The sequence below is a fragment of the Argopecten irradians genome, chromosome 12 (genome assembly GCF_041381155.1).
Source record: "Argopecten irradians isolate NY chromosome 12, Ai_NY, whole genome shotgun sequence".
NCBI lineage: Eukaryota > Metazoa > Mollusca > Bivalvia > Pectinida > Pectinidae > Argopecten > Argopecten irradians.
The window spans coordinates 1,976,032-1,991,949 of record NC_091145.1 but is presented as its reverse complement, the minus strand read 5'-3'; the positions used below and the strand labels follow the sequence as shown (position 1 = coordinate 1,991,949).

At 36.2% G+C, this 15,918-nt stretch overlaps 2 protein-coding genes across 2 annotated transcripts in view; one reads left to right on the top strand and one right to left on the bottom strand.

The window, feature by feature from the left end:
• LOC138336071 (uncharacterized) overlaps nucleotides 1-15,918 on the bottom strand; it is a 70,181-nt gene that overhangs the window by 25,379 nt on the left and 28,884 nt on the right. The gene's annotated exons all lie outside the window — the stretch shown is intronic.
• The window catches only part of LOC138336073 (sterile alpha motif domain-containing protein 3-like), a 49,200-nt gene continuing 37,113 nt past the window's right edge, over nucleotides 3,832-15,918 (top strand). The window contains exon 1 of the mRNA XM_069285360.1: nucleotides 3,832-3,954. The gene's annotated coding sequence lies outside the window, so the exon portion shown is untranslated. The remainder of the gene's footprint in view (nucleotides 3,955-15,918) is intronic.

Genomic DNA, 15,918 nt, shown 5'->3' with positions numbered 1-15,918 from the left:
TCACAGTTGATTTATGAAATACATTATAGCTTAAGAGGACAGTCGAAATTCGTCACGAGAGCCATATTTAATGTGATGAGGAGAAAAATCTTAATTGGTCAGATTAATCAATATATTTTACGTTTGAAACAAACATGATATACAAACATGGTTTTTAAGTCCCGATATTGATAGAGGACACTTGATAATGGAATTTGTACATTTAGTGGAGAATGAACGTGTAACGGTAATAAACTACAAAATGAATCGCTGGTCGGGGCTACAACCGGGGGGGCTTTCCTCAGGAATGTTCGGGGAATCCCATAGTTACTTCAGATGTACATGTGTGTACGGTCACTCATCTCACCTAAATATACACAACATCTGATTGTCGGTGAATAATTCTGGGAGCGTCTAAGCGAACAATAGGTTAACAGATCATATACAGGTTTCCAGAAAAAAAATTACAGGTAGCCTATCCGAAACAGTATCATCAGCTTAAATGGCCCCGTCTTTGCATTCAAAATAGGTCTACACACACGCAAACACTTGTCTATCTTCCGTACAATAAAATAAAAGTCATGACTGCGAAGAATTTAGTGTATATCGCGTTCTTAGACCGATACATACATGACAAACATTCAGCAGCTCAACGGTCATACCATCAATAGGCTTTATCACAGTCACTTTCCTCGGTTGAAAATCAAATATGGCGGCTCGCTTCATTTCGGACCGCATCACTACCCTGACAACGATACATACCGGAAGTCGTTCCGCCTTGGTTATCTCAATTTTTATTCGAAATGGACATTATTAATATATATTATCAAATTGAAAAAAAAATATATGTTGAAAATAATTAAAAGGGTGCAAGGGCACGCTGGTTGGTCCATAATTATATAAATTGTAACTATTTCTCAGATCCCTGTGTATACAACTTCGCTAGCCAGAATCGGCCTAATACCCTTGGCTAACACCCTACAAATAACCTTTCGATATGTCTGTGTATTATCATTTTAAGCCACCTTCGCCTACCAAGCGATACCAACATACGTTGTGATCTGTAATGGATTGTCTTGCTTTGACATGTGAAGATGAGTTTAAGCAGGTTGAGAGATATGTTGCAGTGTTAGAAGCCCACTACCTTTCCGAAACGGAATTAATTTTTAGCTCGCCTATTCGAAGAATAGGGGGAGCTAATGTTGTCATCCCGGCGTCGGCGTCAGCGTTGGCGTCCCATTTCACGTTAAAGTTTTTGAGCAAGTTTCTGTTTCGTCAATTGTTTAAGCTTAAGTCATCATAAATGTTTATGATTTTATTTTCCTAATGTGTATGGATGCTGAACGTGATAATACAACCAATTTGGGGCACTTTAGGTATTTTTTTGAGTCTGTTAATTTGTCATATTTCCATGTTAAAGTTTTTGAGCAAGTTTCTATTTTGTCTATTGTTTAAGCTTAAGTCATCATAAATGTTTGTGATTTTATTTTCCTAATGTGTATGGATGCTGAACGTGATAATACAACCAATTTGGGGCCCTTTAGGGGGTTTTTGAGTCTGTTAATTTGTCATATTTCCATGTTAAAGTTTTTGAGCAAGTTTCTATTTTTTCTATTGGTTAAGCTTAAGTCATCATAAATGTTTGTGGTTTTATTTTCCTAATGTGTATGGATGCTGAACGTGATAATACAACCAATTTGGGGTCCTTTAGGGTTTTTATTAGTCTGTTAATTTGTCATATTTCCATGTTAAAGTTTTTGAGCAAGTTTCTATTTTGTCTATTGGTTAAGCTTAAGTCATCATAAATGTTTGTGATTTTATTTTCCTAATGTGTATGGATGCTGAACGTGATAATACAACCAATTTGGGGTCCTTTAGGTTTTTTTTTAGTCTGTTAATTTGTCATATTTCCATGTTAAAGTTTTTGAGCAAGTTTCTATTTTGTCTATTGGTTAAGCTTAAGTCATCATAAATGTTTGTGATTTTATTTTCCTAATGTGTATGGATGCTGAACGTGATAATACAACCAATTTGGGGTCCTTTAGGTTTTTTTTAGTCTGTTAATTTGTCATATTTCCATGTTAAAGTTTTTGAGCAAGTTTCTATTTTGTCTATTGGTTAAGCTTAAGTCATCATGAATGTTTGTGATTTTATTTTTCTAATGTGTATGGATGCTGAACGTGATAATACAACCAATTTGGGGCCCTTAAGGGATTTTTTGAGTCTGTTACTTTGTCATTGATTGATATTTTTAAATAGTAAATAATTGAAAATCAACTTCTTCTGAATAGGCGAGCTTTGCTGTTCTCCAACAGCTCTTGTTATGAATGGGAAGTTACAACGAGATCGACAAATTTATAGAATCGCAAAATTTCCGTTAATGCTTCACTTATCATCGCCTTCTGAGCAATTCAATTCAAATACAAACTTAAATAAAATGTTAATTTTCATAACGCGGGTCGTCTTTGTTTCCCGCCGTCGTCCTAAATACATCGCAGTAAACGTAGTTGACTATCACTGCGACAGTAGGCAAATCATCAAAATGAATCTCCACTGTTATAATATATTACACAGGAAAACTTGCATTTGTTTGGTGGTGTAACCTCATCTCAGGCCATCGATATTTTTTAGAAACTTTTAAATTTTGCTTTGACAAGGTACTGTGCCTTTAAAGTGGTACATTACCACTGAGCCTCTGGTTAGACAGTCGCGAATATCCGTCTCGGGTAGAGACTTCTCTGTCCTACATTGTACCTTCAAGGTAGGGAAAGGTAATATTAATCCCAATCTATCAAATCGTTGTAAAATGAAAGTTTTCGGGGAAAATATTAAAGGTTTTAAAGACAAAATAGAACAAAACTTAACTAAGTCATGGTCACTATGACCTACTTCTTTTAAAGGGCCACTACCTTTCCGAAACGGCTTTTAATTTTTAAAATAGGAATGTAAAACGAGATCAATAATTTTGTAGCGTCGCAGAAGTTATTAACTATACGTTTACTAACACACTTATCATCACCTTCAGAACTGTTTAATTAGAATAAATAAAATGTTAATTTTCATAACGCGGGTCGTTTTATGTTTCCCGCCGTCGTCCTAAATGCTGCGCGGTAGTTGACTATCACTGCGCCAAACGGCAAAACAGCGAAATGAATCTCCACTGTTATCGTACATTAGACAGGGAATCTTGCATATGTTTGGTGTTGTAACCTCATCTCATCATATATTTTCTTTTGTTATTAATGTTTTTAAGAAATCTTTAAATTTTGCTCCGGAAAGGTAGTGGGCCTTTAAATTTTTTATCTGAATTCTGAACTGAAATTCATTAACTCGTAATTTGCAGGCAATGACTGCAAAAATATCAATTCTACTGTAACATTTTATTAATTAAATATCAATTGTCACGCTGTAACTTTTGACCCCTGGAATTACCATGAACCCAGAATAGCATATACAATATGTATCGACGTTGTTTTCAAAAAAAGTATTTTCATGTAAACTATTTTACTTGTCATTAGGCCTAAATAGTCGTAAAACGGCCCAAAGTGATACTCGTCCTTTATAATAGCTTAGTAAAAATGGTCTCACTTTATGTACATAGCTTTCAGACATTAAAATCGCCACTAGTGGCACTGCTATAATTCGTTGTCACTACTTTATATTATTGGAAATATAGTATTCCGACTGCACACTCTCTTTCCGGTAACTCAATCTTCAGTACTATTGTTTTCATACAACGGTATACAGAATATGGAGGCATGTATCGAATATAATTGTAATCTTCTTATAGTGTTATAAATATACACAGAGTAAGGCACAACACAAGTTGCTGCATTTTGACTCTACTGTACAGCGTAATCCAAGTGCATCCGTTTACAGCGCGTGCTCCTAATGGCAAAACCATGATGGCGAATGATGATGTTTGGGATGCTACCCAGTGCTTCATGGATACGTAGGTCCTGGAGGTTATTGAGGGTAGGTAAATTTTAACAACTTAAGAACAAACAGGAGAAAATATGGCTTATCAACAACTGTTAGATTTGAGCGAAATGCGATGAAAATACGATATACACGCACCTGCTGCTAGTCCAGGTTTGTTATCACGCCCGCCTAACAGTAGTCCTAATGCTGCTACAAAGGAAAACAATGTGCTTGTAGAGAAAAAATGCATCATTGATCGTGTGGAGACATATTTAATAACCGTATCTATACATTCTATTTGTGAGCTCTATATTTTCATAAAATCTAGTTACTACCCAATAGCTGACATTGCATTAGCCTTCAGTTGGGGCTTATTCTCAAAACATCCGGGAATCTGAGTAACGTTTTCCACACGGTCGTGAATTGTGTACGGCTGAAATATGACACAGTTGCTACGGCAACTCGGTTGAATTAATGCGATGTAGAGAATGATTCTTAGTGTTAAGCAATTCAAATACGACTTCAAATACTGTCTCGGTAACTGTGACTGAAGTGGAAACAAGAGGTCCAGAGGGCACGTATCGTTCACCTGGTGTATTATGTACGGAAATGTTCGGAATCCAGGTTCAGTGTTCTCCTGTCCCATAGGGTTCATAACTACGATTTTTGCAAACTCTATCCCCATTTTTAGTTTTAGTTATTTTAGTTTACTAGGAAATTTAGTTACTTGACTAACAACGAATTAAATTTATTACTGTTTTCCCAATTGTTCCTCATCCTCCAAGGATACTTTTGGACAAATTAGGTTACAATCCTTGTATAACACTATTACTAGTAGCGATTTAAAGTATTTACCACTGTTTACCCAAATTGGGCCACGTCACTCTGGATTGCTCCACGGAGGTCAGAGCCGAGATTTGTACAAACTTCCCAAAGGATGTTTTTTGCCAAATTTGGAAGAAATCTATGTCTTGTAACAACTTAAAAGAAATGCTGACGGAAGGCGGGTTTTACCTGAATCGATTTGATTCGAATGTCGGTAACTGTAATAATATCTATAGGGAAAGTGTAACCAACAGAGTTGAATACACGGGGGTCTACAGATTAGATTTGTACCCCATATGTCCGGTGCACATGTCTTGTCGTCGAAGTTTCCTGCAGTATATAGGACCCCTCCTGTTGCTTACAGAGCATCATACACGAGTTTCTCATGGTTGATAATATTTACAGTAGTCATGGCTCTAACACATCTATGTTGGTCCCTAACAATGACAATGATTTGTTTGTTTGATTAATTTAATTTAATTTGAAAATGTCCCATTAACAGCCAGAGTCATGTAAGGACGGCCTCCCATGTACATGGGTGTTTAGTTTGTATGAATTGCGTGGTGGGTGTCTTGGGAGACTGGGTATTTCCATGTTGTGTCTTCTTGTATAATGGCAAAGATCACAACGTTACGCAAAGAAAACTTATACCAAACACATATGTATGACTGATGTGTAGTTTTACCATTAGCAGTACAAGTGTAGACGCTTAGACGACAGGTTGTATACTGCACCGTGTGTATACATGTACATGAATTGATTCGTTACATTCCCGACAGATTGTATATATATAGATATGTAGGATTTAAATAGCATTGCAATCATGAGAGGGCTACCTGGTATTCCTTGGGAATATAGCCGGAAACGCAGTCCATGCATCCTCGGTACACCAGGGGTTACTATCACTGTCGTATCAACCCATGGGATATGCGGTAGCAAAGCTGAAGACTATGTGCGACAACGGATGAGCAGGTAGTTTGGTCAGTTGATGTACATCAAAGGAATTGAATAACGATAACATGTGTGGCTTTGAAGTTGAGCGTCACTCTCTGAGACTCTAAAGTTGAGCGTCACTGTCTGTGAAACTCTAAAGTTGGGCGTTCTAAAGTTGAGCGTCACTCTCTGTGAAACTCTAAAGTTAGGCGTCACTCTATGTGAAACTCAAGTTGAGCGTCACTCACTGTGAAACTCGCGAAGTTGAGCGTCACTCTCTGTGAAACTCAAGTTGAGCGTCACTCTCTGTGAAACTCTAAAGTTGGGCGTCGCTCTTATGAAACTCTGAAATTGAGCGTCACTCACTGTGAAACTCTAAAGTTGAGCGTCGCTCTCTGTGAAACTCTAAAGTTGGGCGTCACTCTCTGTGAAACTCTGAAGGAAGTCTGGCCTGTGATGGTCAGTCTTTTTCTCCTAAACTGCCTTCAGTTTGACTAAACTTTGCGTAAAGGGCATAAAGGGCCCTACTCGCTGACTTACACAGTTCGCGTACCGCGTGATGTAGATCTAGATGTTCCTGGAACCATAAACCTAAATATTTGTATTTAGAACAAATGTCAATGTTGGCATCACCACATCTGAATTTGAATTGTGTTAGTGGCGAAGCGGGGTTACGAAAATGAACTACGTTGGTTTTGTCTTTGTTGATATATAATTTCCATTTACTACACCATTCCGACAGTTTGTCGAGCATCTTTTGCATTAAAGTTTCATTCGGAGCTATAATGGCTATGTCGTCTGCATACAGAAATATTGAAACTATCGTGTCGTCTATATGAACACCACAACTAAGCGAATTTATGTCCTTTGCCAAGTCATTGATGAAGATAGAGAAAAGTGTCGGAGACAGCTTTACAGCCTTGTTTAAAGTCCTTTTTAAAGACCTCGATGGTTATGTAAACTTCCTGTTAACTTCACCCTGCTAACATTATTTACCATCAAGGGATTGGATTGCTCGTTTGGAAATTTGTTCTCCGTCTATTCCGTAAGACTTTATTAGGTTTTCATCCATATAATACCCATGACTTCTCCCCTTATCAATTGACAATCGAAAGCCTTTTTCATATCCCCGAACACAGTGTGAGAGTGATGATTTGTAACCTAATTATAAGCCGATTGTTTAGTACTATTTTCATAAGGTCAATATTGGTGATCACGACATGCCTGCGATGTTTCCCTAATCAACCCGTTGTTTGTATTGCTCGTCAGTCAAAGAATAATTGTACACTATCCTAGCCCCAAGAACACACATCATATAAACTGCTGCTTCAAGCTATATTCCGCGTATATCTTAGGCGGGGGGGGGAGACTTGGGCGCGTGCGGATAGGAACGGGAAAAGTTCCCTCTGTAACTGAAGTGGTCCCCATTGGATCCTTTCCTCCCCGGCTTTATCACTACTAGGAATTATCAATACTCCTTCTCATCACCATATGTGTAGGTCCGGAATCTGAAACCTAACCGGAAAGCAATACAATCGATTATTCCTTGTAAAAAAGTATGTTCATATACAGGCTGGATTTTCTTAGTAGATCCAAGAGCTTTGAATAACGTTCCATGACCTGACACGCCTTGTTGAGTTTAGTCTCGTATACAGAGTCCTCAAACTTCCTTAAAAATAATAGGGTTGCTTTTAGAAAGCTGAAGTGTCTGTATCCAGAACACCTGGGCCCATGCGACTGACGAAGCATAAATCCAACAGAATATGTTACGTGCGAGTCTGACCGACTACATTGTAAAGAATCTTTTACTACTCGGCTGCCCTTTCTTAAGACATCTGTTTCATCGTCTCAGTGCATGCTAAATCTCTCTCTCCGTCGGACCGACTAAATATCTTTTGTGGGGAAAGATTTTTGACGATCTAATCAGGGAGATTCTCTCAGTTGACGATATTTTTTCCAGCAACAATCTTTGGGCGAATCTTTTGCTTAGATATCTGTAGTTCCATGTTGCTTAAACAAACTGAAAGCGACGTTTTTCGCGCCGTAGAGCCGGTCAAATGTTTTACCATGTCGTTTTTATATGTTGCGCGAAGTTGTTTTCTTAGACGATTTGAACACGTTTTATTGTTGAGCCATTCGCGTTCACTATCACACCTTATCTGCCATAGTCTCTTTAAATCACTGTTCCAATATGGTTTTCTTTTGGTTAACATGTTGTTGCCTTTCCTGTGACGATTTGATTGCACTTTAGGAAGTTTGTTTTCCATTTCACCATGTATAAGGTCTATAAAACTTTTATATGCTGTATTCATGTCATTATTGTGTTCAATGGCTTCTTCAATAGTGTCTATAGTCGATAAAATGGATAACATAGCCTCGTGATCTAACATAAAGTCTTCCGGTATATTCCTGGTGTTGTATTTGTAGCTTGTGGTATCAGTTCCGGTTCCGGACACCGCCTCTACCTGGTGCCGAATAGTGCTAGTTTTGATAGAAAACGATATCAACGAATGATCAGACGTGTTTTCCTCATCAAAGTTAAATAAATTACATATTTCCGACATTGTAAAAATATTGAAGTCTGTCACCAGATTTAGATTTTCTTGTGGAACAAGTAAATAATCGACTACAGACCGCCCTCTTGAAGATACACAGGTGAAATTCTGTTTTCCCTTTCTTCCGTTGACCATCACAAAATTGGAGTCGGACAGGAAATCAATGAAATGATACCCATGGTCGTTTATTACAGTGTCAAGAACTTCTCTGTCTATAATATTGTCCACACCTTCCACAAAATCGGATAAATTCCCGCATCGTGCGTTAAAATCGCCCGCTATATAAATATCCCCTATGGTTTGGTAGGTAAAAACCTGATCCAGTATGTTGGAAAAGAATAACGAAGAATCCACAGGTCTCGTCGATTCTTTTGGCGGTAAATAACAGACACAGATTAAAAATACTTGGTCAGAGGAATAAAATTTAATCCATAATATGCCCTCCCTGGATTTGTCTAATATTTCATGTTTATACGAATGGGCCAGCTCGTTTTTTATGAATACACAGACGCCACCGCTTCCTCTTCTGGCATTGGTGTCTAAATTGGTACGATTATGATGAATACATGTATAACCGCTAATCGTAGCATAGTCGTTCTCTTTCCAGAAAGTTTCGACACAACAGAATATATCGAAATTGTAAGCCTTAAAAACACTTTCCCTGAAAATCGAATTTGGGTTGTAGCTTATATTTGAACGCGACCATCCTCCTACATTCCACATACCAAGCCGGATTGTATCCTATGTGTGTGAACGGTTGTTGTCGAAATGTCGGTTATTGACATGAACTCCGGATCCACCATGTTCGCTGGTACCGTTAAAACGCTCACGTTGTTCTCTCCTAGAGGAGTCGTTCCAGCGATTGCCTGACGTGCGCGTTCTTTCTCCAGAGAATGTCCTTCGGCGATCACGTGACTTGACCGTTGTCCAGGTAAGGTCTCGACCCCGTTGTGAAGAGTAATCACTTGTGTAACTTCCATGGCTATGATACGGCGTCGACGTACGTGAACTCTTGGTGTGGTTTCCGTTCTGGGCATGTGAGCGGTGTTCACGATCCTTCACAATCCTTCCATTGACAACTTTGTAGGCGCTACCGAGATGGCTAGCAATGACTCTCAGATTTGACTGCTGTTTTCTGTATTCATTGTCCGTGTCCTGTTCAATATATACATGCTTGTATAGGTCGGTAGACCTTAAGGCTTTTTTATTGGCGAGAACTTTGTCTTTTTGTTCTTGTGTTTGAAATGTCACCAGAATGACTCCAGGTTTACCGTTAAAACTTTGCTTTCTATCGATTTCCTCAATTTTTACATCCTTTAGTTTCAGAATGTCACGTACAATTGCCAAAACGGCGTTTTCGTCGGACTTCCGCGTATTGTTCTCACCCGCTAGGTTCCGGAAAATGACGTTGCGTGACCTATCCTTGGCGTGTTGCTGTGATTTAACGGCTTCTGCGTACGACTGTATGTTGTTCAATCTCGTATTCATTGAATCAATTTGGACATCTACATCAGATTTAACAACTTTAAGTCTCTCATCTATTCTAATGTCGATGTTTTCTTCTAAAACCTCAACAACCCGTGATACGACCTTGTCTATAATGTCAGCTTCAATGTTGTCGAGTCGATTGTTCAACGACGTTGACATAGTTTGAATTTGTATTGAGAGTTTGTGAAACATTTCCTCCATGGACATGTTACGTGACGGAGAATCGGACGATATGTTGAGATGTGGGCCTTTAGCCTTTTTAACTTGCGTCTCCTCCAGACACTCTATCTCCGATAACTGACGTTTGCGTGGACCAGAATTGCGTTCGTCACCTTGACGGTGTGCACGGGGAGCTGAGCAGTCCTTGATACGATTGTCTTTTGATCCATGTATATCAACGACTGTTGTGATACAATTTTCTGACATTACATTTTTAACGAAGTCTGAAGCTCCCTCTCGACTCATTGGATCGGATTCCACCACCTGAGACATTTCAGTTCAGATCTCACGAAGTATGTTTTGCTATGACCGGTGAGGACTGCTCACCAACTCCACCGTCTCAGTCTTCAGGCCTTGATTTGGAAAATTGGAAGTTCCCAAACTTCGGTCTTACCAGTATCCAGGAGATAAGATGACGGAATACGTTTTGACAAAACACTACTTAAAATTCCAAGTAGAAAGTTTTTTTTGAAACACAAATAACAACAATTTTTACGGAGCTAAATTTGAACGACACCCGCACACTCACGCATGCGTATTGTTACATGTCCGGTGCCTATTTTCCGTGTACTGTGTGGACACGCTTCCACCAGAGTGGGCGTGCACATGCAAGGACAGGGTCATGCAGGGTCAATGTGACACACTCAACCAATCCATTCACTCACCTCTCACACGTCATCATAACAACTTACATACACACAGATTTTACATGTACAGGACATTACATGACACAGGGACATGTAAATTCAGACAATACACAACGCATGTAGTTTTAAGACCTAATATAATAGATTTTATGTACACAGTGAATTCAAACACCGCGACATATACATACAATAGGCATACATAAACACATTTTCCCTTCAATGGCTTGGTTAACTATTTAAACACGATATTATATGCATCTTCCATACAAAGTTTAAAACATTATATCATGGTTATTGAACGGAATGATTGATGGTTTTTGAAAGCATGAAAATGACAATCAAAACCAGAAGTACATTTTGTTTTTTATTAGTATATAAGTTGAAAATAATATGATTTTTCTTTCGAAAAAACGTACTCAAACCATCTGAAATTACTGAACTTTTGTAACACATCAGAGTTATTTTCCTGTATTTTAAAACTATTTAAAAGTAGACCTTTATCTAAAATCCCCGATCGTAAAAATGGCGGTTTTGTCAATCTCTCTAATATGAATGTTTCTGATAAAATCGAGTTTTTCATTCTTTACATGATCACTGGGTGGCAAATAGTTCCAACTTCACGATATAGGATGGGTGTGGCATAACTGAGAGTATACATAATAAAGGAAGACGTGAGTGTAACTCGTGCATCTTCTTTAAAGAAATGTTTATTATCCGATTCATTTTATCTTTGCGATGAGTTGTAATAAATCAGAAGCTTATGTTATTATAAGAACTGTAACATACATGTACCAAGACATAAGGCCTAAATTAAAACTCATTCTCATACAATATAAACGGAAAGGTTATTTTAAAACCATCAAAGTCACCAGTGTCTCAGCTACCTGTTTTGAGGCTGCATGTTAAATGTAGTGAGTTTAATTCCTTCCTTGAAAAAAAAACATATTATTCCAAGACACATTTGACATATATATATATATACGTATTAAACTGTAATCTGATTAGAGTTATCGCTCTTTGACTGATCATGATGTGTACATCCGGTATCGGATTGTTTACATTGGATATGGTTCCACATTCAGACCTAGTGCCTAACAACAGCATGATGTAAAGGGTGCATGAGGAAGTCACAGGTACGTTTATAAATATAGCTGTCATTAATCAGTCCACTTGATAATAACCAGTTTCATGTACAAAAACAGTAAACGTTAGGTGTAATTAAACCAACAGCAGTTTGACGTTCTTTCATTGATATATAGTATATATATATGTATCTATAAAAATAAATACCCTTAAACTATATTAAGAACACTAAGTATACTGGAGTATTTTATATATATGATACTATATCTTATTGACAGAAGGTCAAACTCCTGTGATTAAACACATATGATACCGTTTTTTATGGACATTACACACTGTTACAGTACCGCCAGTGGTAAATTACTGTTTAACCCCTTAACTCCCAACTACGCATTTCTACGCATTTTCGTGTCGGTGTTAGAAAAATCGCAATATCTCCCTTATTTGTTGAGCTATCGGGATACTGTTTACATCCTGTAAAACTACAGAAAATAGCCGACAACTTTTGTTCTGAGAAAAAAATCATATGGCATCGTCTTTTTTCTCTTTCAATGAGTTAAAAATTCATGCCAACTTAATTCCGAGCATTTTTAAATTGTTGACGTCGTGTGTCAGACGGCGTAATCGCCGGAGCGAAGATTCGACATTGTATCTCGAATTATGCAACAAGTAGCAAGAAATAATACTTGTATTTCACGGATTTTGTAGTTGATAATGTCAATTTTATGTGTGACTAATTATATTGAAAGAAATTCGTTCTAACATTATTTTTTCTCGTAGCATTAGTACATGTAATAAGTACCATGTGTACTACACAGTAAACTTCGACGAAATCCTAATACAAAATAAGCAAAATGTCTATTTACCATACATACCAAGAAAGCCGAGAAACCACTGGTCAAAATACACAAATTTGTAATTCATTACATGCCGAAATAAGTTTTCTATTGCCTCTACAAATCTGCTGCTAGTAGTTTCGACGAAAATCGCGGTCCGGTACAATTTCTAATATGTTGACGTCATCGGTACAAAACAAGCACCTGTGCGAGGAAGATGGGCATCGATTCTGAGTTGATTTTTTCAAACGATATAAATATAAGATAAAATTTACACAAGAAATATATTAAATTTATCATTAGAATAATGAATTTTAAAACATTGTTTGACGAAGAACAAGAATTATATGATGCTGACGACAGCGATATCTATTTATAGTAGTAGGGTATTTCCTGACCAGGACAGCCACTTTCGATTTACAACACGGGCCATGTGCAAATGTATGTGGACATTTTACCTAAATCGTTACCAAAACAACATGACCAACCTTCTGATTAGGATATTCAACAAACAAACTTTGAAGGGATATCGACGTTATTGATGATACAAGCCTACATAACAGTTGTTATGAACTTACATTGACAGCTGAATTATACTGTAACTGCACCAAGGATTCCAAGGCACATTTATGTTGAGTAAGTATATTTGAATTTCTCTTTACAAAAATATACAAAATGCATTATCAGGTTGTAATTCTAGTGATTCAGATTCAGATTTCTTTATTACTCTCTGACACACTTACGTGTGTAACAAAGAGGTCAAATCAGTATATTACATTTTGACATGACGGAACACAGTCAACATAGCATTAGTATAATACAATCAACACAACATAAGTATAATACAGAATATAATGGACTTAATTGATCTAATCATTATAAATTAATTTCTCTAATTTCTCAATAAACCTGCTAAGTTGCGAAAGAATACGTAGTTACACAGTGAGATTAGACCTTTCATTTTTGTTAGATTAGGGTTCGTAAAATAATATTTTGGTATATGTATTTGCCTAATTTGATGAACTGATAGGTGAGTACAATTAAATAAGTAATGAAATTCGTCACCAATACCGTTGGAACAAAGGGGACAAATTCTTTCATTGCGTGGTATATTAGCCCATCGTCCCGTTTCTATGGGCAAATGTAAATTAGAAGTACGAAATTTAACAATATTTTTTCTATCTTTTTCATTCAGTTTCAATAGATAATTCTCCTTTTGAATATCGTTTTTAAAAACTGTATACATTTTACCTTTTGATGACAAATTCATATCATTAAACCACCTTTGAATAAATTGATCCTTAAGTATTTGTTTAATGGTAAATTCTAAATATATTTTGTTCAATGTACAAGATTCCTGTATATTCCATACAAAATTTAAGCCTGTCTCATAAAAAATATTTCGCACAAAATCGATCCATTTAAAACTTATGTTTCCATGTACATGCAATTGGTACATTAGTTTATATATTTTGCTTGACTATTTATCAGTGGAAATTAAATTATACCAAAACATGGCCATTCTACATTTCACTTCAATACTCAACGGATATCTACCCAATTCACCATAGCCCATAAAGTTGGGTGTACTACGTCTCAAACCTAAGATACGTTTACAGAATTGCAAGTGATTTTTTTCAATAATAGTAATATTCTCAAAACCCCATACTTCAACAGAATATAAAAGGATAGGTTGTACCAGAGTGTCAAAAGTCAGTATGTAAAAGATTCCAATATTTCTAATTCTTCGTTGCAAAATAAAAAACGCAAACGTGTTTGACACTTCCGTTTTGAGAATATAACAACTTTAGTTTTTTTGCATATTAACTGTAAGTCTCCACTCATTACAGTATATTTCCAACACATTCAATAAATTCTGTAGTCCTTCTGCTGATTCGGAAATAATAACAGTGTCATCAGCATAAAGGATAAGAAACATCTTAATAAACAATCCAACATCATCACTCAAGCTTTTCATAGTTTGGAGGCAACTGACGTCATTTTCATCAAAAAAGTCTTCTAAATCAGTTAGATAAATTGCAAATAAAAAAGGTGACAAATTTTCCCCTTGTTTTAGACCAATATTACAATCAAATAATCCTGACAGTTCATTCCCTTTCTTGACACACGCTTTCGTGTTGGTATATAAGTTGATTATGACTTTTAAAATTTTCCCGGTTATGTTACTTTTTTTTAACATTTTTCCATAATCCTATTCTTCAAACAGAGTCGAAAGCTTTTTTTGAAATCTACGAAAAAGCAGTATAATTTTTTCTTGAGTGATATATATATAGATATAAGGGTATGTAAAACAAAAATATTATCAACAGTAGAATGTTGCTTTCTAAAGCCAGCTTGAGCACCACTAATGATATGAAGTTCATCAGATAACTTATTAAGTCTGGTATTCAAAATAGATGTGAACACTTTTCCTAGACAAGATACCAGGCTAATCGCTCTTTAATTATCTAAGTTTTTCGGATCTCCTTTGTTTTTATACAAAGGTTTTATTACACCTATTTTCCACGATTCTGGGATACATGCCGTATTTAAAACAATATTGAACAATTTATGATAGACATTTAAAAATAGGTCCAATGTGTTTTTATGTATTCATTTATAATACAGTCTATACCACCTGCCTTATTATTACTAAGATTTTTAACTGCATGCTTTATTTCATCCACAGTAATTACATCATTCAATATATCATCAAACAAACCATTATTTACATCATCGAAGTCAAAATGTTCGTCTGTATTATCTCCCTTGTTAAGATTTTTAAAATAATCATATAGTTCCTCAATTTTAATATCAACGTTTTGTTCGTTTGAATTACCTACAATATCATTTAAAAACCTCCAAAATGCTTTGGGGTAAGATTTCGCAGTATGTCTTATTTCATTCTGTTTCTTCTCTTTATGCATCATAAAATGTTTATTTTATGTTTGTCTATACATTTTGCTCGCATGTTTTAACGTTGATTTATTGTCTGAATTATTACAATGTTTTATATTTATTTTTAGCTGCATGAAATTCTTTCCTCCTTTTATGACAATCATTCCCAAACCAAGGTTTATCATTGGTTTGGCTAATATACTTTGCACTATTTTTTGTACCAAATACCTTTTTAGCAGATGTCTTTAAAAGATCACTGATATTATTTACAACATTATCGATATCCTTAGATGTGATATTGTTATTCTCCTTCTCAGTTGAGGATTCTAACTGTTCATTTTATAATATTTAATTGTTCACAGCAGTCTTCTTGTACATAATTATAAAAGGACTGTTGTTTATCAGCTCTCCATTTAATGTAAGCATTATCTTTAGATAAGTTTAGATCATCATCTCTTGGCGAAGTTTCAGTATTATTTTTACTACTTAAACGAAATACAATTCTACTATGTACATCAGAGAATAAAGGGTCAA